The 24,181-nt window shown below is 39.4% G+C and overlaps 1 protein-coding gene across 3 annotated transcripts in view; it reads right to left on the bottom strand.

Annotated features, from left to right (window-relative positions):
- LRRC4C (leucine rich repeat containing 4C) overlaps nt 1-22,130 on the bottom strand; it is a 187,934-nt gene extending 165,804 nt beyond the window's left edge. For all 3 annotated transcript variants that reach the window (XM_063670976.1, XM_054440308.2, XM_054440310.2), the window contains exon 1: nt 20,214-22,130. The gene's annotated coding sequence lies outside the window, so the exon portion shown is untranslated. The remainder of the gene's footprint in view (nt 1-20,213) is intronic.
- Nucleotides 22,131-24,181: the final 2,051 nt, after the last annotated feature.

Genomic DNA, 24,181 nt, shown 5'->3' with positions numbered 1-24,181 from the left:
TGCATCCTAGACCCAGGGAGTCACATAGTAACGTTTTATTCTATCATGTCCTATGATTTTCACAAATTGAATTGAACCAGAGTGAGCAGGCCACTTGTGGTATCTCCCACTCATTCAGTTATTAATATAATTCCAGTCATACTACCATTTAGTCTATGTTCCTTTTGGTTCTATCTGAAAGTCAGTGCTATAAAATACCATGAAAAACCTTGGTATGATACATCTATCTATATCTGCACATTACATTGAACATTCTCCAAATTGAACAGAAATGAAATACGGATGTATTCAGAAGTTCCAGAAAGCGGAGAGGTTTTTATTGAGTAGAAACTGCATAAGAAATGGAAACTGTGATAGGAAAATATTTTGAAATTTCCATAAGAAAATAGCTATTTGGTGGATATTTTATGGTTAACCTTTTTCTCCATTGGCCTTAACAAAAACAAATACAAAGGTCATTCACTAACTGTGGAATACTATGAATCCAATTATGTAGACTCAAGCAATCAGGTAAAATCAATGTCTGAAAACATAATGGGCCCAAACCTTCCTTGATCGCCCATGTCTGACTTCCTGATTCAAAAGTTTAAGCCTACATAAAATAGATAATAAGGCAGCTATGAGTTCTGGCATTGTGGATACTCCTCATAAATTTATTCTAAGAATCATCTATTCTTTAACCAAGATGCATTGGAGAGATTCTTGAAAAATTACATGCATGAAGGAGAGGAGGGAGGGTAAATTTCCGGCAGCTTTTTGTTAGTTTGTTTTTTTCATTTTTTTTTTACATTTTTAAAGATGTGTAAGACCCCAAGTGAAAGAAAAATTGCCGCAAAGTCTGTTCCACTCCTAGCACATTAAAAAATGCAATAAAGTAGTTGCTAGTGAGAAATGATAATTTCAATGAAACATCTTCTTTTGGTGCAAAGTTTCAACCAAAAATCACATTGGAGGAAAGCATGTCTTATTATAAAAGCATTAGTTAAATTATTCAGACTCTGTGAACAGAGTGTAAACCTATGATTCATTCTTTTTTTTGTCCCTGCAAAATGGTAACTTGATTGAAACTAATTAGTTCTTTTAGTTATACTAATTCAACCACATTTTTAAAGCCATGTGTCAATATGATTAAGACTCAAAATAGTGACTTAAGATGCTAATTTATATGATGAGTTTAATGGCACTGTTAGATACAATAATTTAAAACACTGTGATAATGAGTTTTACAAAATAAAAGTTTACAAAATGCAAATTGTAGTATTATCAGATAAACTAAGTCTTGCTTTAAATACACTTTAAGCTTTAAGTGTTCACTATTTCATTTATTTTCTTTCAATATTGATTTACTATGCAGTATGTATCAAAGAGATACATAAAGAGGAAGTCTGGTTCCCTGAATAGACAAAGCTTAGAGTTATGGGGGAAGATAGAGAACAAACGTATAATTAGTAAATAATGTGATAAGTGTTATGGTAGGGGTATGTGTGAAGCACTGTGGGACAATGACAAAGGCAACTAGTAATGCGGCAGTGGGAAGATAAGGTCAGTTTATCCTAATGATCAGCGCATATAATTCAATAAGTAGAACAAATACACTACCTTAAGGCAATGCTGCTTAATTCAGGACTCTTAACAGGGACACAAAATACAGAAGGTATACAAATTCAGAGAACATATATTTCATCCAACATTTTTCTCTTAATCCAATTACTTTTGACAAGTTACTGACCTGCTTGGATGGGCTCCAAGAAAAGTCCTCTTTACGATGGCTGTTACTCTATTACAAACCATGTTCCAGTCTATTTTATCATAAAACATATTTTGTCTGCTAGATACTATTTTCAGGGTTTGAAAGAAGCCATAAATCTTTACATAAATGGAGAAAAATGTTCAAAAAATTGTAAACATAATTCTGTGACAAATGGCCAACATACCTGTTACTTACTTGTAGTTATTATATGCTAAGGCAAAGAAGAATGAAACAAGATTTGACTGTTGGAAACAGAAATGAAAATAGATATGACTTTTGCTGAATACTAGTTGATTGTTCTGATGTGAGTGTGGATGCTGTTACGGCTACCTACCTACATTCTTTCTGGTAGAAACAAGGTGAGGATTTCAACCAAGAGTTTAGTCTATTTTCCCCATGAGGTAGGGGGCAGGTGGGCAGTGGCTATAGGGCATTTGACAAACCTATCACTTTAATCTTGGTAGGCATCCTGAGAGCATTCTCCAGGTGCATCAAAAGTAGAACTGGAGCTGTGGCCAGTAAGCTGGGGCAGGAAAAAGAACAAATGATTATTTCTGTGGTCACAAAGAATGGCATTCCTATCTGATACGGCTTTGGTCACTTGGCTGCTCCCCAAAAGCATGAATACTTCTGAGAAATAGCAAGATAGAAATCTAGTATGGGAAGTCAAAGGAGATTCCGGAGGGGAGGGAAAGATTCCCGTCAAGCCTCTGGCCACATCCAGGGCTTCCCTTTCAGCGTGTTAATATAAACATCAAACCAAGTGCTGTATCAATGAATTCACCTACTTAATTTCGTAGTTAATTAGTGGAAGTGAGTATGAAATTAAGTGCTTACCCTGAGGAATAGACACACACACACACACACACACACACACACACACACGGAAACCACAATATGAAGAAGGACTTGGCTAGACATGGATAGTAGCAGAAATAAATACATTTGATAAGCATAATGAAAAGGGAGACAGAGGAGGGCAAGAAGTGGCAAAGAAAGGAAATTAGCCATCCAAAATGTCTGAGAGGGGGAACTAGAAAAATGTATTTCCATTCTCTTTGGCAAAGACAGTCCTGTTACCTGTAAATAGTTCTGTGAAATAGCTCAGACTCTTAGATAGATAAAAGGAATACCAGAGAGCATCACAGATTTCTTATTTTACAGAAACATAAGGCTCAGAAAAGAGGTAACTTACATAGAGTCCTACAACCAGAGCACACAGCAGCAGCCTCAATGGAATGTCACCTTTGACAGTTGCATTCAGCAGTAGGAAACAGCCATTACAAAGGTACTGCTAAGAAGCTACAAGTGAAATGCACCCATATTTCCTATTTCACTTGCAACCACCTGCTCAAGGCTATTTTCAGGGGCTCTAATGTTTATAGCTTATGGCAGTGGCCTATACTATCGAAGTGAATAATAGACATGGTGGTCATTTGTCACACACTTGTGCAATTATATCTATATGACTTTATATCTTGCTAAGCATTGACATTAGAATTTAAAAAATACCTTCTACTATCATAATCATTCACCTTTAACAAAAGGATATTTTGATCCCAACGAAATAACAAGAGTCTGTCTTTTAAACGTATAAATGTAATTATGTGAGAAATACACTGCATTCTACTTTTTTTGCCTCTATCTGTTATTGCATGCAAGATTCATCATTACACCTGCCCATTTGGCAATCTAGCTTCAGGGACCATTGCTACATATTAGAATAATATGCAAACAGGAGGAGATTTGAAACATTAAATGTAACAATTTCATCCTGCTCCTTATAACTGTAATCCAATGGGAGGCTGGAAAAAGAAACATCTTGCACATATGAGCATTTCCCTTGGGAAATCCTGGGTAATCTACCCATCATATCCGTACTACAGAACAACAAAAGCAGGCAGCCCTCTGAAGCACAACGGAGCCCACAGAAGCAGGTTGCTTTGACTAGGGAGCTCCACATTCCTGCTAAGCAAAACAGCTGCAGGAAACCTAGAGCTCTAAATTATCGCTCATCCAATACCAGCTCTCTAAAGAGACACCATAGGAAACTCAGCAAAAGAGAGTTGCTTTTATTTCAAAGTCAACACACTACTAGGTGGGTTCCCCTAATGGAGAAGGTTGGCTGGCCCCAAGTGGAGTCTATGGGGCTATCTATTAGAAAGATTAATGAAAACCTAACAAAAAAGTCATAATTTCATATGATTTTTTAAAAATTTTGTTTAAGATCAGCAGTTGGAAGCTTGTGAAGAACATTCTTTCAATCACAAAGCATCTATAGACTATCCACTATATGTAAGGCATGAAAGTGAGGACCCAGAGGTGGAAGTCAAGGGGCTGACCTCAGAGAGCCTTCTGGCTAAAAGCAGGAACAACTAATAAACACATAGAACAATTACTCATGCAAAACAGGATACTGGAAATGAAAACCAATATGGCATAGCCAAGAAATACATACTGGAATTGAGAGAGAGGAGGAACTGAGATAGAGAGGCTCTCTGGAGGAGATTTTGATTACAGGGCCTGGCACTTATTTTACAAGGGAAGGTTTGTTAGTAGGAGAACTGCATTAAAACAGTGCTTTGTGATTATTTGGAAGATAAAGAACGTGATAAAGATGGACTGGAAGGAGAAGGGCAAATCAGGGCATGATTATAGTTACCTGGGCCTGGTAAGTGCTAAATGCTGAGTTAGAATAGGGAAGGGACACATTCTAGAGACAATAGGAAGCAAGAGCCTGCTTTGTCTTGCCAGCCCTAAGGGACAGAAAGCAGTGGTTCGAATAATATAAAACAGTGACTAGCTCCAGTCCTCTTCCATTTGTCTTTAAAAAGTCTTAGATTTAGGGATAAGAAGCCACAACTGATATTAAAGCTACTGTTATATTCTTTGTAGAGGAGGTGTTCAGTCAAATATGGAGCAGGCAGTAAGGAAAATCATTCTCAGACGTCAAACCATGCCCTGAATCTATAGTGTATTGCCTCAATATGCACTTCTTCCTCCTTGTACCTTGAATAACAGAGAAAGATAAGTGGCACATGTCTCTAGAAGGCCCTTCAGGAGAAGTCATGTGGGAATTCAGGACACTGAGATAAATTGGTGGGAAACAAGTGTGTGTGTGTGTGTGTGTGTGTGTGTGTGTATGCATGCAAGCAAGCATTTGTGTCCATAGATTCTGCAATCACGCTGTTTTGTGCCTGTCTTCCCTGCTGCTGCAGTGTCTGTGTCATAAGCAAAATAAAGGGTGATATGCTGAAGGAGTAAGGAAACTGATTGGGGGCATTGCCTTCCATCTGGACCAATGCCCGGAGAAGCTGAAAATGGCAATTTTGTTTAGTACCTTCACGGGAAAGGCGGCAATGACAGTATCCCAGAACTATATCACTATATCTCTTCCTGCCTCTCCCATGTGCCATCCTGGTAGGAAAAGGTAAAGAGTGTTAAGAGTTATGGAGGAAAAGGTCCAATTTCCTTGTTCTATATACAGAGGAGGATGTCTTCTGATGGATACCAATGAGACAGGAAATATGTGGTACAGCCTTATGCAGCTGTGTGACTGTTAGTATCACCACATCTTAAGGAATGAGGCCTGCCAGCTAATGTCTGCACACACTTTGCAAGTTCAGATGCCAGGGACCACTGGGATATTAAATGCGTCTTTACTCTCCCCAACATAAGAAAACAGTAAGGCCTCCTTAAAGACCCTTGTGGTTTATTTGTGGCAATCTCAAAGGGTTGATATATTTAAAATAAACGATGCAGAAAAAGTTTTACTTTCAAATATCCAGAGTTGTGGCTGGGTAGCTGCCCTGGCCAAACTAGAGGCAAAATACTATAACAGGTTGTCGAACTGAGAACACCCAGGATAAGAAGAGGGGGAAAGAGGAAGGAAGTATAAAAAGCAGTGAGGTTAAGGGAAAGAGTTACAGGTCTTACTCCGTGTTATTTCTTTAAACTAAAAGAAATCTAGTATCAAATTATTATTATTATTATTATTATTGCTAATTAGCGGTAGTAGTAAGTAGTCCCATGTGAGAGGCAGCACAGCATAGTAGAAAACCACTGGCTTGACCAAGGGTTCAAAGTAGAGTTTTGCCATTTACTGTCTCTGCGACATGGATAAGTCATTGAGCTTATTTGAGCTTCTCTTTCTCACCTTTAAAAAGGGTGCTTACTGCTTATTTGCTTGCGGATTCAATGTCTTTACAAAGGTAAAACCTTTAGATGGTGCCTACTCACAGCAAACACTCCATAAATGTTACCTATCACTGATTTTTTTGTATTGTGGTTATTATTGCAGTTGTCAAAAGGGTACAATGAGATAAAATATATAAAATAACTCACTACTATTGCCACTATATAACAGGTACTCAAAAAAGTGGCAGTTTCCTTCATTGCTTTAACTTTCCAGGAAAACCCTACTCCAACAGTCATTTGTTCTCCCGTAGCTTTGAGAAATATATGAACTTGGTTTGATTCTCAATTCTGAGCATGTCACTGCATAAGTAAGAATTAAGTAAGTACAGTGTTCCCAATATGGAACACACAGTATTAAGACTTTGAAAGAGATAAGTCCTTGAACTTGGCAAGCAATCATGTACTTTGAACAGAGCTTCTTAACAAATATTTGTATCCAAAGGCCAGATATGAGTTTCTGTCACCTTGCCTATGAAGAAGAAAAAGACGTGTCAAATGGCCCAGATCACCATCCCTGGGTGGGCAGAATGGAGAGATCTGGAATGGCATATGTCACTGCTAAGATCTTTGCAACAACAGTTAGATTAAATCAAAGCTAGATTTAAGCACATCTATGGCCGGAACAAGTGACCAGGAGTGTGGGTATTCAAGGCGTTGTAAAGATCCTCTACCAGTGAGCTGTTACTGACTGAAGACGATTCTTTTGTTTTTGCTTTTGTTTCTTCATTTCCAAAAAAGGACTTGTAAATTCTCTTTCAAAAACAAAGATCTGTTTCTAAGAGATGAGAGGAATAATGCAAAAATAGCATGAATGCAGATGAAGTTGTTCCACTGAAAAATTGATCACTACAGCCAGACGATTTGCTGGAAGAACAAAATTCCTTAGTTATTACAACTTCAATACCTATATACAACGTAGCATTACAGAGAAGTACAAATAAAATTAACCCTTGTAGCAAGTTACATTATGAAACATAGCAACTTGTCCTTCTCACTCTCTACCACCAGATATATGATAGATATTAGTGGTTTTGTCTCCAGCACATAATTCCTGTTACCTCTCAATAGCCCCTGAGTTCCACTTGGGGATGCACTGACCCTCTACTCCCTTACCTTAAAGCCAATGATAGTTTATGAGTAGAAATGTGACATAACCTAATCTAATCAGCTGTGATCTCAGGGTGCTCACTGGGAGTGCTGGGACAAAACTATGGAACTTTCTATAGTGATGTTTGAGGGAATGCAAAACAATGGCTTGATTAAAATAGCCCATGAAAGAGGACTATGCCAAGAGAAATATAGGGAAAACAGAGCAGGAGTCCCTGTGACATTGGGAACATCTGGATCAAACTACACCTGAACTCCATGTACTGTAGGACTTTTCAATTACATATGTCAGCAAATTCTCTTTTTTGCTTAACCTCGCTAGACTTTTCCCTTCTTATGTCAAATCCAAGGCATCACAACTGAGACAGGTCCAAGAGATCAGTCCCAAAAGAAAACTCGAATATGGATGGATAAAAATCATCTACCCAGGATAAATGCAACAAATCTGTTTCATTGATCTCATCAATTCTACTTTCCAAACTACGGCGCTATACAGAAAACAACAGGAATTATACCATTCCGAATTCAGAAACTCATTTTCTTATGCCATATTTCTATTTTTATTAAACAATCTGCCCATAATTACTTTTAACACCTTTCTTCTGGAGGCACATGCTTAGTAATTATTTTACAATATTGTTGTAAGAAAATGCCTCTTATCTTTTTACAAATAATAGCTTGAGTATTTCCATGTGCCAAGCACTTCGCTAAAAGTTCTATGTGAATTATTTCAATTGTAACTCACTACAATCCTGCACTATAATCATGCCTATGTCACACATAAGAAAGTTGAGGTTCAGAATTATAAATAAATTGCCTGAAACCACAGATCTAAGAGGTAACAGAGCTCTTACTAGTCTGCCTTCCATGTCTCTGCTGTTATGTCATTCATCAACCTTGTGGACTCACGGGGTGTTCTAAATAAGAGACAGGCACAGTGCCTGACACACAGTTAGTACTCAGTATATGGCATTTATTAGTTTTACTTATGGGACTATGCTTTGGGAGATATAATTTCATTTTAAAATCTTTAGTATATGCATCTGAGAAAAAGTAAAGTGTTCCTTTTTATCTAACAAATAAGCCCTTGATGATTGACTCGGCCCTGAACTACTCATCCTTTCTTTCAGGTGAGTATCTGTGCATATTTGCAGGGAAGTCTAGATACAGTTTCAGTGCCAGCCCTGGGAAAAAGAGGAAACATCTGGGTGCCAGCACCCACTGGCTGCCTGAAATCCATCTGTGATGCTCAAAATTCTTAAGATTTCCTCTCTATAAACACCTAGGGGATACGCTGGGCCTCATCCCTGGCTGGACTGAAAGGCCCAGAGGAACCTTACAATGAACAGTAGACAGAGAGAGATGGGACTGAAGGCTTTAATACAGAGTCTCTGTCCCTTCTTGGCTTCAGTGAACAGCAGAAGGGTTGGACCTGAAGTGATGGCGCTGTGCCGGCAAAGCACTTTGGCACATGCCGGGATATGAAAGGCTCTAATGAGACCCATTTCACAATTCACTGGCCACGTGCATTAAGCAGGCAAAGATTTCTTCTTAACATCCCTGTAATATATCCTATGGCTCAGGTCTGCGACAGGGTCCCGCACCAGCCCAGTAAACCAGATCTTACTATCCTCTCACTCCTCTTCCCTTGGCAGGAAAGTAAGCTAAAGGAGAGGCAGCAGCATAGATATAAAGAGACAGGAGGCATTTCCAACTGCAGATCTCCCTCGGGGTCTACAGGAACCTTCCAGAGACCTGCAATGCATGCTAATCCTTCCACTGGTTAAGAGAGTGGGCTCACTCATAGTAAAGTCATTGTTCTTTCTAATTGTCAGAGACTGCTGCTCTGCACTTGCCTGGAGCGATCCAATTAACATATCGCCACAACACCAACCATTATAATATGTTCTGTGTCCTACCAACAAGGGAAAGCCCCAACCCTGCTTCCATCCACAGCTTCCGTTTAATTAGGTCTTTAATACGTAAACAGACGGGGGAAAACAGAAACCCGGATAGAAGACTATATGTCTGACTCGCATTCTGTCTAAAAGCAACCTTTTGGAGTTGGAATTTTTTGTTGTTAATAGGGAATGGTAGAGGGACTTGAGAACAAAAGAAAGGACAGAGGGAGGAGAAAAGGGATGGGGAGGACTAAGGATGAAGGCGGATAGGGATGGATGCAGAGAGGGTGAGAAAGAGAGGGAAAGGCTGCTTGCTGCTTTGGGGAATTGAAAAACATGTAACTTCTGCTGGAAACTATTGCCATGGCAACGTTCAAAACAATACAGAGAAAGCCTTCATAGTTCCATTCTTGCCTTCCTGCACACCACTGTGTAGATGTTAACTCTTTTAGGGTGACTTCTGACTTTTTGCCTTTTCAGTTAGTAAAAATCGGAGTCCTCTAGATCCCTCCCCATAACGTGTTTGAATTCATTTATCCACACACGTGCAGTGGTCTCTGCTGAGGTGAGCCTCTCTAGAGATCAGCTAACTAAGCTATGGGCATTCTTTCTGCCCAGATTAGAACAGCTGAGCCAGGATGAGCTCTCTCCCCGCAAACTCTTTCTCAATCTCTCTCTCTCTTTCCCCTAAGGTTGTAAAAATCGGCACACTCTGAGATCTGGCTCAGGTTCAACTGTAAAATCATTCAGGAGAGGCACATCTCTACATTTTCAAGTGTCATGCACCTTTTTCAGAACATTCATAACTTAGTTATTGAAGTTCCCACCATCATTATCAAACCATTAGTTGAAAGAAAACATGTCCATTGCCCTGAAAATAAATTCGTTAGTACTACAGTTCTTTAGATTAATAACAAACAAAAATGATCAGCTGCACTGACAATAAGATGTCTTTTAAAGCATCACAAATAAATCTGTCAACTTGTTCTAGGCAGGACCACATCGATGATAACAGGTTATTTTAATAATTAGGGAACTGTATTAGTCATCATCAGATAAAGGCTTTCTTTTTTAAAAATCTGTGGACCCCCACTCCCACACACACACTCCTTCTTTAGCAACAAACAAACTCATATAATTGGATAGCTAAATTCTCCTACATTCCCAATGTCACTTGGTCAAAATTGATGAGCTAAAGCAAATGGATCCCTCCCAAGAAGTTGTCTTGGGAGGTTGCCTACAAGTGTCATCTCAACAGTTTGTAGTTTGACAAGAAATAAGACAAAACTCATCACTGGCTCTTCTAAATAAATCTTTTGCGCTTTTGGAGGCTGAGGCTGGTGGATCACCTGAAGACGGGAGTTTGAGATCAGCCTGGCCAACATGGTGAAACCCTTTCTCTACTAAAAATACAAAAATTAGCTGGACATGGTGGCATGTGCCTGTAATCCCAGTTACTCGGGAGGCTGAGGCAGGAGAATCGCTTGAATCTGGGAGGTGGAGGTTGCAGTGAGCCGAGACGGCACCACTGCACTCCAGCCTGGGTGACAGAGTGAGACTCCATCTCAAAAAAAAAAAACAAAAAAAAAACCCCAAAAACTTCCCTGGCATACCTTCCCAAATCCTCACACTTTATCATAAGGAATGTAGTGGTCAGGAAGTAATCCCTTTGGAAGTTCTGGGGCTAAAATTTGTTGAAAGCATAAAAAGAAATCACTGGATTTCAAAAGCATGATGAAGCATGACTATTAATGCTTTATCATCTGCTATTATTAGAGATTAATAATATTAATCTCTAAACTGGAAATAATCTAAAACTAGAAGAAAAACTTTAAAAAAGAACTATTAATATAAAAACACAAATACTCCAGTTCAACATATTTAAGACGTTTCTCTTCAAAATTGCAAGATAAAATTAAGCCATAATTAAATAGTATCCTATCATTTACCACTTTCCTTCATGTGATCCAGTGTTTTCTGCTGCTCCTCAGGAGACAAAGGAGGAAATAACCTTCTGTAGCATGGAGTCAGAGTATTATGTCCATGAATGTATGTATGCCTGGCTTCCACAAAGCCAGGTGTTCACATGTTGTCGAAAACGATTGCAGCTCATTATTTTCTATATTTAATGAAGGTACTTTCATTAGGGAGATATTTTTTAATCTCTTGTTATATTAGTCCATTTATGGACATTACTCAAACTTAAAATTCACATTCTCTTTTTTGATAATCATTCATGAGTAGGAAGCCCTGCTTCATACAACTGTGAGGCGTGTGCAATGCACAACTGCAGGGACCATCTTGATTTTTGTGACCAGCAGACTTTATGAACAACGTCAGTGAGGACTGTACATTATTACCACACCTACAGTAAGCCTATGAGGAGCTATGCATTGGAATATTAAATTAGCACTAAAATATATTTAAAGAACTATTTTTAAAAATGAGATCCTCAAGAATAGCTATTATCAATATTTCAAAAAGCCAACTAGATTTCATACACATACTCATGTACTTACACAAGGTAATTAAATCACCTTTGCTTTTGGCTCAATTTATATCAAATCATTTGATTGAAATGTTCATCTAGTGCACTTCAAAAAATGATAACTGCCAGGTACATGTTGTCTATTAGTAAAAGTAAAAAAAAAATTGCAATGTTTTATTATGCAAAGTAGTTATGAAAAATGGGTCCCTACAGGAAAAATAATAAAACTTGATCTTAACAATAAAAATATTGGGAAAATAATGGCCTATATCACAAACTGAATTAAAGAAATTTCTTTACCTTAAAGATGTGTTAGATCAGGCCACTCATTTATTAGTTCTCCCCAGATACACTGAAAATCTCTATGCACTATGTTAGTTAGATGTGGGAGATGACAAGAAGAATAAGATGAGGTCCATATTCTTTTTTTTTTTTTTTTTTTGAGACGGAGTTTTGCTCTTGTTGCCCAGGCTGGAGTGCAATGGCATGATTTTGGCTCACCACAACCTCTGCCTCCTGGATTCAAGAGATTCTCCTGCCTCAGCCTCCTGAGTTGCTGGGACTACAGGCAACGCACCACCACACCCGGTTCATTTTGCATTTTTAGTAGAGACAGGTTTCTCCATGTTGGTCAGGCTGGTCTTGAACTCCCAACCTCAGTTGATCCACCCGCCTTAGCCTCCCAAAGTGTTGGGATTACAGGTGTGAGCCACCGCACCCAGTCAATGGGATCCATATTCTAAAAGAAGCCACAATTTACTGGGTTTTTGCCAAATACATATAACAATAGTAAGAGCTATCACAAACATATGAACAAAGTGTTTGTGTACAGAGGACAGGGAGATCAGTGGGCTTAGGGGAGCTGGGAAAGATGTTCCCAAAGGAGGTAACTTGCTCTGAGACTTGACACGAAGATCATATCCTAGGTAAATGGATTAGCTCTCACCAAGTTTGAGTTCAAACTAGCCTGGCGTGTCCCCAGAGGACTAAAACATTTAGCATGGCAGGCAGATGGGAGAGGACATGAATAGGCTGGCTGGACTGTGCTGTTGAGGAGTCTGGATTTTATTCTAAAAATATATTTCAAGAATATAAAGAGGATGTTCAGCATTATTTGTTAGGATGATGTATCTAGAGGAAGCACGAGTAATAGACTATCTGAGGAAAAGTTGGCATTATCAGAAAGACTAGTTAGAGACAATCTAGGAGAGAAATGCTAGAATCTGGACCAAGGCCATAGCGAGATAGACCAAAGCTGACTTTAAGATAGTGAGTAGATTGGATTTGATGACTGGTTGGACAGGAGGGAGGTTAAAGAGACACTGATATCATTTAAAACTGTAAATATCCAAGTTTTTGTTTCTGTTTTCTAAGTGAGGATTAAGGAGTAAAAAAAATATGTTATGTTTTCAGTACAGTGCCTGGTGCATATCTAGGTTTCTGGAGAAAAAATAACCAGTTATAGATGGAGTATTAAGTTTGCAAGGCTTGTAGGAGACTCAGGTAATTAAGTGCAATCTTGCTGGCAATGGACACTTACATAGGGTTTGGTACTATCAGTGGTTTTGGGCATCCACTGGGGATCATGAAATGTATCTCCTCTACCAACAAGGGGCACTACTGTAATTTAATAAAAACAGTAGTAACCACCATTTCTTGAGCATTTGATATGCACCAGGCACTGTACTGAAAATATAACATGTATTTTTTTCGTTAATCCTCACTTAGAAAACAGAAACAGCATACACAGGTTAGCCAGGATTTGAGATTCATCTCTCAAAAAACCCCCAGCTTATGTCTTTCAGGAATGCAGAGAGACTGGGAGTAGAAGTGACTCAAAGGGTGAAGCCCTCATTATTTAAGGAGAAGATTAGGAAAACAGAAGGAGGATAAAGTGATACCAATAAAGTGATCAATGAGGAGTACCTCAATCCCTTGGAAGAGTTTCAGGAAACCAGAGGCAGGTGATGGGATCGTATTACAGAGAGATCAAACACAAGAAGGACTAACATCAGGTGTTGGGTCCCCACAATGAGGACCTCATCTGGTTTATAGCACATTGTATCTAAACTCTAACCTTACTATTAGCATTGACCATATTTCTCATATAATTATAAATTTCTAGATGCCTTATAACACTTTGCAAAATCTTTCTCTCCATTAGATATGTTCAGTGAGTTGGGACAATTTTGCCTAAGTCTTTCTGAGAAGTCACTTCTATACTTGGAAATGACTGAGGACTGACAAATATATGGAAGGTATATGTGACCTAGGCAGCTGGAGAACTTTCATTTCAGGAAATAGGGGGAAAGGAAACTGCAGACATCTCAAGCCCAGTGAAAACATTCAGATTGAGTACCAGGTTACATAATAGTGAACTGCTATGTTTATTTGTTACCAAGTCAACAAGTTTGACTTTACTGATTCTGATTTTGGGTTCTCAAGTCAGGAGATACGCAGTTCCTAGTCGCAGCCTCACCATTTAGTTGCTATATAACCTTAGACAAATCACTTAGCCTCTTTGTGTTTCTGTTTTCAAAGTGAGGATTAAGGAAAAAAAAATACATGTTATATTTTCAGTACAGTGCCTGGTGCATATCAAATGCTCAAGAAATGGTGGTTACTACTGTTTTTATTAAGTTACAGTAATACCTCCTTGTTGGTAGAGGAGATACATTCCATGATCCCCAGTGGATGCCCAAAAACACTGATAGTACCAAACCCTACATAAACTATAATTTTTCCTGTAAAGACGTATCTATGACAAAGTTTAATTTATGCATCAGGCACAGTAAAAATTAACAACAATTATAACAACATACTGTAACAGAATTATGTGAATGTAGTCTCTTTCTCTTAAACTCTCTGCTCGGTTGACCACAGGTAACTGACACCGCCAAAAGTGAAACTGCAGATAAGAAGGGACTACTAGCCACTTGTAAACCCCGGAAGTGTTGAAAGCTTTCCTAAGTGCAGAAAGCTCTCATAAGCCTATGGCAAAGTTGAAAGAAAAGTATATTAACTTTATATAAGTTTTTCATTATTTTTAGACTTCATTATGAATTTGATTGACATTGAAAACCATGATCAAAAATAACATCACCAACTTGGATAGCAAAGTTGGCAGGAAATCTTTATTTATATGCTCCATAAAAGTAAAGCAAAACACTCACAGAATCTTAAATGTTAAATCTTCCCATTTCTGTTTTAAATAACCAAAGATTTCAAAGAAAAGAAAGTGGGCTAGCAATTATTGAGTGCCAGTCATGTGCCAAATACTTAAGACATTTTATTGCTCCCAAAAGAACTGCAAAAAATAAAGTCAATTTTACAGTTGAGGAAACCGAGGATTAACAAGGTTAATCGACAAAGTTAGGGGCCCCAGCTAACAGGTGATGAAACAAAGTTGAAATCCAAGGTTTGCCTATTCCAAATCTTGAAGTATTTCCCCTAAAAACTGAGCATTTCCTTCACCTTTTTACCCACATATCTGCCATTTTAACGCAATTCTGCGGGATTCTTCTCCACATTTTAATAACTAGTTTCCTAAGATCAATAATTATATATTTTTAATTTTGGGAATACTAAATTCCAAGGTAGTCAATTATGAACTCAGGAACCTAAAATCTTAGTGCTTGAAGTAACCTTAGTTTTTACTTGATCTAACAGAAGAGAATATAGAACCTAGAGAGGTAAGTTGACTTGTACAAAGTGTCACAGTTCATTAATGACAACACCAAGAATAAGAAATACACACTGCATCACACGACTTTCAGACCTCAGGTTTTCCAACATAAGGAAGCAACTTAATGTTACTCTGTGTGTGTGTGTGTGTATTCCGTCAGTATACTCGTTGGCTTTTGTTATTAAGCTTCTATAAATTCCCCAAAGCCAGGCTTCTGGTATATATGTGTGTGCCTGCGTGTGTTTGCGTACACTCTTCTATGTGCATGCATTTGAGTTATTTAGAGGAGGTGTTTCTCAAACTAAGTTCATTCAAGCAGTATTTATTGCATGCATACTACTTGCCAGCCATTCTTCTGAGGTGCTGAGGACATAACAAAACCTTTGCATTCAGAAAGTGTTATAAGCACAGTGTCTCAGCCACAAGATCAGCCTAAGTAAATTTCAATGGTCAAATTAACATTTCTCCACAAAAATTATTTTGAAGAAATGAAAGATGCAACTGATTCTTGACCTTCTTAGGGAATCTTCTAAGATACCATTTACAGATCATTCATGTTTTTATGCCTGTATTATAAAGTACTTGACATTCTAACCAAAGTTTATATGGACACAGAATATATTTTCCACAATTCACAAAGTATATTTCAATCTTTACTGATGAAATGGCATTCACTGAGGCACTTCTAAATATGTTTTAAAACGGCAGGACCTTACCAAAAATGGTCATATCTATTTATGTGTTACTCCAACCTTAATCCTGTCTATATATTTCTCTTTCTTCATCTATGCCAATGAGAACTTAGAGTAGCAGCTTCCCTCCAACAGAATCCGTATCTGTTTTTCTGCAAATCGAAACTAAAATCATAGATGATCCATTTAAATGTGCATTTATTGAATGCTTGCTGTGCGTGGCATATGCAATCTGATCTCATCCTCACGGCAGACAGTTCCATGCAGTTGTTATTACCTCTATTTTACAGATAAGCAAACAGGCTCAGAGAGGTTAAATGATGCATGTAACACATGTGGCCCAGTGGGAAGCTGAGTATTTGAATTCACTTAAGATGCTAGAGTCCAAGTTTCACCTAATTTCTTATTCATCTTTAGGAAGCATGCAAAAAAGTAAAATTTATCAAATGGTAAGAACTTTCATAGAGAATTTCCATCTTTTCTTAAGGTCAGTGAAAATGGTGAACTTTCAAATGCTTTTCCAATATTCACACAGATTTCAAATTGTTTTCATTGAAAAGAAACATAAGAATCCAGTGGCTATCTCCCAAGCCTAACTGTACTATTATCATCCACAGATGAGACATTAAGAATAACAATTACTACAGTAGGACTCCTTTTCTCTTAAGGGGAAAACAGGTCCCTAGAAGAATATTAAGGAAATGGACAGAAAACAGGGCTGCTGCTGTAGAGAATGAAATTATGAGCAATGACCATGACCGCCTGCCTCAGAAAACCACTGGTGGGGGAAGATTTGCACATGTAAACAATGACATGTGTGTCTGCATTAAATCTTCCTCATTCTATATATTCCAATGAGTCTTTAGCCTATAACAAAGTAAAGATTTTGTTTAATGAACATAGCATTCATTTTGACTAGAATTGTGAATCCAAATTGTGGTTTTGGAGGGCTTAATATTAGTAATGGAATTTTATACCATATAATTTAAATTATATAACTGCATAGACATTTGCCTTTATTTTGTACATCCAGGTCCAGACTATGTAATATGTGGCTAAAATGACACACTTAAAATACCAGAAATCTCTTATTCAACTTTTAGACCAAAAACACACACAGCACATTAATTGCATTATTTCCCTGTAAAATTTCATTTAAATATTATTTTTGCTGAGATTTATTTTTCTATACTCTTAGGAGAAAGTCATAATGTACAGTTTCTAGTATGAGGCAGCACTTTATATCTAAAATAATATATTGAGCCAATCTGTCCTGATAAGACCTCAAATGAGGATCCTGGCAACTACTGTAAGGTCAGTTGCACACTCCCTATTTTTCATGTATTGGTGCTCGAACTGTTAAAGTGCTTAGCCAGACTGTTTATTCATTCTCAGGAAATTAATCCACGTTAATCCAAGAATAACCATAACAAACAGCCATCCTTAGAGGGCCTATTATGCTTGCAGCTTTGCATAACACTCCTTTTAAGTCATAAAACAATTCAACAAATTACATATTATAATTCCCACCTCATAGACTAGACAATTGAGAGCCAGGGAAATTAAAAGTATTGCTCAAAGGGCACAGCTATTACATTTGAGGAAGAAGATATTTGAAAACGTAGCTTTAAAACTTGTAAAACCCAGTGGTTTTCTGGGCATAGGGTCCTTGGGAGATTCTGGTGGACAACTGCTTACTCACAAATGTCTTTCAGTGGGCACCAACTTGGGCCCTGACACCCACTGATGAAGTAAGTTTCCAGCTCTGTCATGGCCCTAATTCTTTGAACAGTACATGAACAAATGCAGTGCTTCTCAACCAATCAGTTTAAAACGAATCAGTACTTAACCAAAATGCAGGGCCAACTCTGACTACTAAACCAAAGATGTTAACCCCCAGGTGGGCCATAGGTTCCTAACGGTAGAGTTGCTGAAATGATTTGCCAGTATGAAAGATGATGACACCTTAGATGCCCTATTAACTCCAGATTTGAAAATGTTTAAGTGGAGGGGATGGGAGGACACATTTCAGACCAAAATTTTAAACAGATTCTCTCTCTCTTCACTTCTTTCCTTTTCTCTCTCTTAGGAAAGTTGCATGTGTACATTAAGTGTGGAGGGCACAGGGAGGAGGTGACACTATCAAGGAGAGGAATGTGCTTTCAGACCTAATTAGAGCAGCACTGAAGAAATTTTGATGTCAACAAAAGATATATATATATATATGTATATATATATATAGAGAGAGAGAGAGAGAGAGAAAATAAAATCTCCTCCAATTGGCAGACCCAACCTAATTTCAAGGCTGGGGTTCCCATGTGAAGCCAGGAACTCAACTATAAAGTGAAAAAGCATCAAGTACATGTTTTTCCTCTTACTTTCTTTGTCATTGTGCTAAGTTCCAGCTGAGCAGGAACTTAATATAACTTGAATCATTCCATGTCTACAAATGGTGACTTAGCTGTGGTAACGTAAAACAAAGCAAATAGGCAAACAAATACAAAAAAAGTGCAGAGAACTATGAAAATATATGCACAAGCCTATGGGGATTTCAGGGAATAAAACCATCTTGCAGAATTATTTTCATAGGTTGGTAAATTTATTGCCTGATCTGTGTTCCAACAGGAAACATGTGCCCAGAAAAATAAATTAGAGAAGTGCTCAGCTGTAGGCTAGTTTAGTTAAGGAGTAATGAAAAGGATAAGAAGAGATGATGTGAGTGTAAGAACAGGCTCAGATGCTTTCAGCTGCGTGTTTCTGGTTTCTATTATCACCTCTCTAATATAAATCTAACTCTACAGTTCTTTAATGACTCTCTGGGGACCACCACTCACAGGATTAAACACTAAGAAGGGACCCAGGAGAGTGGTGCCTTTCATCTCCTTTGGGATATGTCAGAGTTGTGGATCTTATTTTTTTTTTAAATGGTATTCAAGCCAGGGTTACCTAAACTATGCTATAGAAAGGAAAAGAAGAAAGGAAGAGGGAGAGAGGGAGGAAGGGAAGAGAGAAAATGAATGTTGGAGTTTGTAACCCTTGAGGTCTAAACTGGCAGAAGTTTTATTTCAAGCTCTCAGGACCAATATGCCTTCCTTTGACCCTTACTCATAAAACGGCATCCAAAATACAGGAGTAGCCAGGTTATGTATACCTTGTCCAGTTTGGATCCCAAACTGACTTTTGCCTGGCGTTCTGAGGCTTGTGTGAGTCACCTGTCTCATGCTGTTTGGCCATTAATGAAAGAGTTATAGCTTCTCTAGGCCTCAGTTTCCTTTTTTTATTGACTTGCGATCTCTGGAGAGTCTTCTGGCTCTAAAGTTATATGAGTCTATGATTCTGATAGAAGGCCCCAGAGAGGAATAGAGAAGGGTGAAGGGGAAAAGTTCTGTGAAAAAGTCCAGCTCCATGACTTTGGCAGCTACAGGGGAGGAGGGAAGGTGATTCTACAGGCGCTCAGACTTTCTAAGCATTTTCCACCTTCTGCTTTATTTTTTATATTGGCCTCTTTTTCCAAGACAAAGCTGGCACATGAGAAGTATTAGTGCTCAACATACATCTCTTCTTCAGCTGCTTTTTCTAAGTTACCACAGGACACTAGATTTCTTTCTTTTTCTGAGGAGCTGCGAACTGGTGATGTTGGAAAGGTTTCTAGCAAAACCCAAGCCACTGCTCTACAGTCTATACCCAGCCTCTCTGTAATCCAAAGAAGTCCTCAGTTAGAAGGGGGTGGAGTTGGAGAGAAGTAGGTCCTCCTTGTTTCATTTTTAGCACTGGTGTGAACCCGGGTAATCTGAAGACCACATCTGGGCATACGTATGCAAGAGTGAATGTGGAAAGTACAGCCACTTCTCTCCACCAGCTTCCTCGCCCAAAAACCCACCCTTTCTCCCTCCACCCACGCACCAGCCAGAAGCCACCCTTCATCGGCTTCGTTTATTGTCATATTTTTGTGTTAATACATTCTGTTGATCTGCAATGTCAGGTCGGATAATGAAATTTAAATTGAGTCCCTTCGATTTCCAATAGCTAAACATTTGTGCATCTAACTCCAGGGCTGACAAACAACTTAAATGCATTCTAGAGTGTCAGTCACACAGCACTGGCACCCCACACTGCAGCGGCTTTCTTGGGGAGCTTTTTTTTTTTTCCTGGTGAACATTTGCAAAGGCGTCTGCCCAGGATGCAGTCAACCTGCATCCTTATAGCAAACTGGCTTATCAGCGAGCAGAGACTGATGAAGCAAATGCGTGGGCCACCCATTCCCTTATTTTCTGGCCCCCAATAGCCAGTTCTTTAAAAAAACACCAAAGGGGGAGAGAGGATAAAGAGAACAAGAACACCAAATTAACTGACATTTTCTTCACCAATAAATAAGAAAATAAGGGTCACTCACTGTATTTCAGACTGATCACAGCAACATCCAGATGGAAATCCAGGTGGTTAAGAACAAGAGAAAACGCATGATCTTGATACCAAAAAGAATAAAAATTTTAAAAAAGGAGGTTGATGAAGAAAAATCCAACTGCAATTATCCGTCAATTTTAGTCAACATAGGCACAAATCCAACTGTGCTCTGCTGGTTTCTCTCCCCCAATCAATGCCTCATTCTGCCGCGGTCAACTTTTCTTCTCTGAAATTTCTTTGCAGATGTATTATTAATTTCCTCTCCTCTTGTGGGAAATTCAAAAAGAAAAGAAAACACCACCACACCAGTTCTTTACTTTGCTAAAAAAAGCCCCAAACTTTTCATTCCAAAAATATCTCCTTGGCTCACTTTCTCCTTTATAGAGAAAAATGAACATACTTTTTTCTTTGTGAATCCTCGGTTCTTCATTTCCAATCATCCTTTTTTTGTGGGGGGAGGGGAACAGCTGCTTTAAGATTATTTATTTATGTCAGAACACACCAACCCCCGCGGGTCTAACCCTGGTTTATTTCATTCTTGAATGCTCCCTGTGTGCACATATACACATTTGTGTTAAGATCCAGGGCTCACAAGAAAAAGCTTCGTTCTTCCTTCTCTCTTGCACAATCAGTTTATCCATTGCGTTCGGTTCCAGGAGAGAGCTGCGTCCCGCATCCTTCATTTTTGCAAGGCACCCAACAGCCACCACCACCAAAAAAAAAGTCTCCTTTTACATCGTCAATTCCTCTCCCCAGCCTCCCCTTCGAAGAATTTGGGGAGCAACTTCCCCCCCACTCGCCATCCTTCCGGCCGGCCCCTTCGCCAAAGATCTGATTAGATTTCTCATCACAACCCAGTGCGCAATTGAATTTTTGATTTCAGCCACCCGGCCAGCCACCTTCCCCTCTCCCCTCCAAACTCCGGTTATATCCTGTCTCCTTCCCTCCACCGCCTCTGCAATTTCATAATCTCACGTTAAATGGAGTGCGGGGGGCGGGGGCGGGGGCGGGGGCGGAGGTAGTGGAGGAAAATTTCAAGGCTCCGTCAGCTGTCAAGAAGAAACCCATTCCTCCCCCCGCTACTTTTTTTTTTTTTTTCTTTTTAAGGCTCGGGGTGCCTTTCCTTCCTCTGTCCCCGCCCCCACCCCCGGCACCCGGTCCAGCTCCTCCGGGTGTTGCAGAACTCCGCGGTCGGGGCCGGGATCACGGGGGAGACGCGGGATGCGGTCCTTCGCAGGTGGCCCCTGCCAGCCCCCGGGTCCCCTTCTCCTCCATCAGCCGGCAGTGGTTCCCGGAGCGCCGAGGTGATGGAAGTTGAGACTGGGGCTTTTATTTCAAATGGGGAGGGCGAAGTGAGGGGACAGACAACGTGGTAGGCAAATTAAAAAAAAACACACACGAAAAAAGAAAGAAAAAAAGAAAAAGGAAGAAAACGGGTTAAAAAAAAATTCCCTAATCGCTGGCTCTTCTCATCCTTCTCAAATGCAACTGCAGCTTTGATCTCATTTCCAGCTGCGTTGGGTACATTTTGGAGCCACAAGTTGGTTCCCGTTGGCGCAGACCTTCCCGATGCCTGCTAGTCCTCTTCGAGGAGACGCGTTCTCGGGAGCGCAGCTGCTCCGCGCCGTCCTTAGCGCCATCGCCCTGGCTCACGGCTCCCTGCGCGGCAGAAACCCCAGTCCCCTTCCATCCACTTCGGTTTGAACTCTCTTCCTCCCCCTCCCTCTGCTCTCTCCCCTCTTTTTCTCCCAAATAAATGCTCTCCCAGCGCCGGCGGCAGCTCTTGCCAGCCCAGGCTTTCTCTCGACCAATGCCACGTCCTGACGCTTAGGGTCCTAGCTTTCAAAAGCTCCTTTCGGACTGCTGTCGCCTTCCCTCCTCTGCCCCTCTTTCTTTCCCCTTTTCCTTTCCCTTTCTCTGCTTGTGATCAGTAAAATACAATTACCCAATTACCTCCCATCATCTTAACACTGATTGGTCAATTGCATTAACACTTGAAGTCAGGGAAGAGGGGATTGGAGCTTCTGAGATGTGGCTCTGCTGCCACCTGGAGGGCAGAGCCAGAACAGCTGAGTCTAAAAGCAACCCCCACGCTGGGAGGTTCAGGCTGTGTGGGAGAAGTCAGTTTTTTCAAAAATCTTTCCTGTTTTCATCCAGAAATCCAGGAGTTTTGAGCTAAAAGAGGAAGACATTAAAATCGAATCACCACTAAGATTCAAAATTATCACCAACCACACAAAGCTGTTGCTTTCAGGTTGCAGGTGAAGAGCCTCTCCCAGTCAAGCACACTGGTCCCAAGCTGAGGATTAACACAGTACTATTGCTTAGCCGGGCGCGGTGGCTCACGCCTGTAATCCCAGCCCTTTGGGAGGCCAAGGCGGGCGGATCATGAGATCAGGAGATCGAGACCAACCTGCCCAACATTGTGAAACCCCGTCCCTACTAAAAATACAAAAATTAGCCGGGAGTGATGGCGCGTGTCTGTAATCCCAGCTACTCGGGAGACTGAGGCAGGAGAATTGTTTGAACCCGGGAGACGGAGGTTGCAGTGAGCCGAGATTGGGCCATTGCACTCCAGCCTGGGCGACAAGAGCAAGACTCCGTCTCAAATAAATAAATAAATAAATAAATAACAAAAATAAATAAATAAATAAATAATAAAAATAAAAAAGAATAGGCTCATCAGAAAGAATCCACAGTAGCTTAAAAGCTACTGGGGAGGGAGGCTGTGGTCGAGCAGGATAATCTCACCAGGAGGAAGCAACTGTAAAGGCGAGATAGTAGCCTTCAGCCTATGCAGTGTTGCAGTAAATTGGCCTGTTCAGTTTGTACAAGACATCCAGGACAGCTTGACAACTCAATTCCAACATCCCCTGCTCCAGGATGTGGACTTTTCCATCAACTCGTGTTAGAGAAATAGTTGGCACATTTCGAATTCACTGGGTCTCCTTAGAGGCACTGGGCCAACAAAATAATGCTATTAATATTTATATTGGTTTCTTTCTTCAATGTGTAATTTTCATAAGGCCCTTTCAGTAACCTATGGGCATTCACTTTATGTCATTTATGTATGTAACCTTGAGATATAAATAAATAAAATTAGGAATGATAATTTAAACAGTACTATATATATATATGGAATAGATTAAATAAATGTTCCTCTGTTTTGTGTGCCCTAAGTAATGATCTTTGTGCTGATTTTCTTTATTTTTGAGAGAACAGAATATGTACTTGGTTTAAAAACAGTTTTAAAGAAAGTGAGTAAATCATAATGGAAGGTAGCATCAAACAGAAAGGAGAAAAGATTTATTAAGAAAACATCAGAGACATATCTAAGTTTATACAAAATGCTGTTTTTTTTTTCCTTTTCTGTTCTCATTATAGTACACGGTATTTCCTTACTTAGAGTTAAAAAAATTTCATCTGTAATGTTCTTTGCATACCGAGAGCATGCTGTAATGTGCATCTCAGATGTCAGTACACGCAAAGGGAAAGACTTTTCCTTACCCATGGATTGTGATTTATTGTAATTTCCCCATCTTTTTGGAGAGCTTTGATGTTATGAATTACATGAAAATGTGAATTTCTCGAGGGTTAATGGCATTGCTTCTATTTTTAAATGAATGCTGTATTGATTGATTCAAAACACTAGTGGGCAGTTGACTTTAATTTGTGTTTTGAAGCTCTTACCCCTATATGCCAATTATAGTTTATCCACTAATAAACGATTAAAAGGCACATTCACTAGCTGCACTAGATAGCTTCAAAGGAGTCTATCTGATTCTGAAGTAAGCTAGAAGCCATTTGAAATGAAAATTTTCTTTTAAGGGATTTTGACAGCAAAGGCAGGCCAATGACTTGTTTTTTTCAGAGCTGATTATTAGCTATCTGCCAGACATCTTTAATACTATCAGAATGAATTAATCTATTAGGCAAAGCAGCAGGGACAGATAAGTG

Source organism: Pongo pygmaeus, chromosome 9 (assembly GCF_028885625.2).
Source record: "Pongo pygmaeus isolate AG05252 chromosome 9, NHGRI_mPonPyg2-v2.0_pri, whole genome shotgun sequence".
Classification (NCBI taxonomy): Eukaryota; Metazoa; Chordata; class Mammalia; order Primates; family Hominidae; genus Pongo; species Pongo pygmaeus.
Note: the sequence above shows the minus strand (reverse complement) of the source record. Positions and strands in the feature narration are given on the sequence as shown.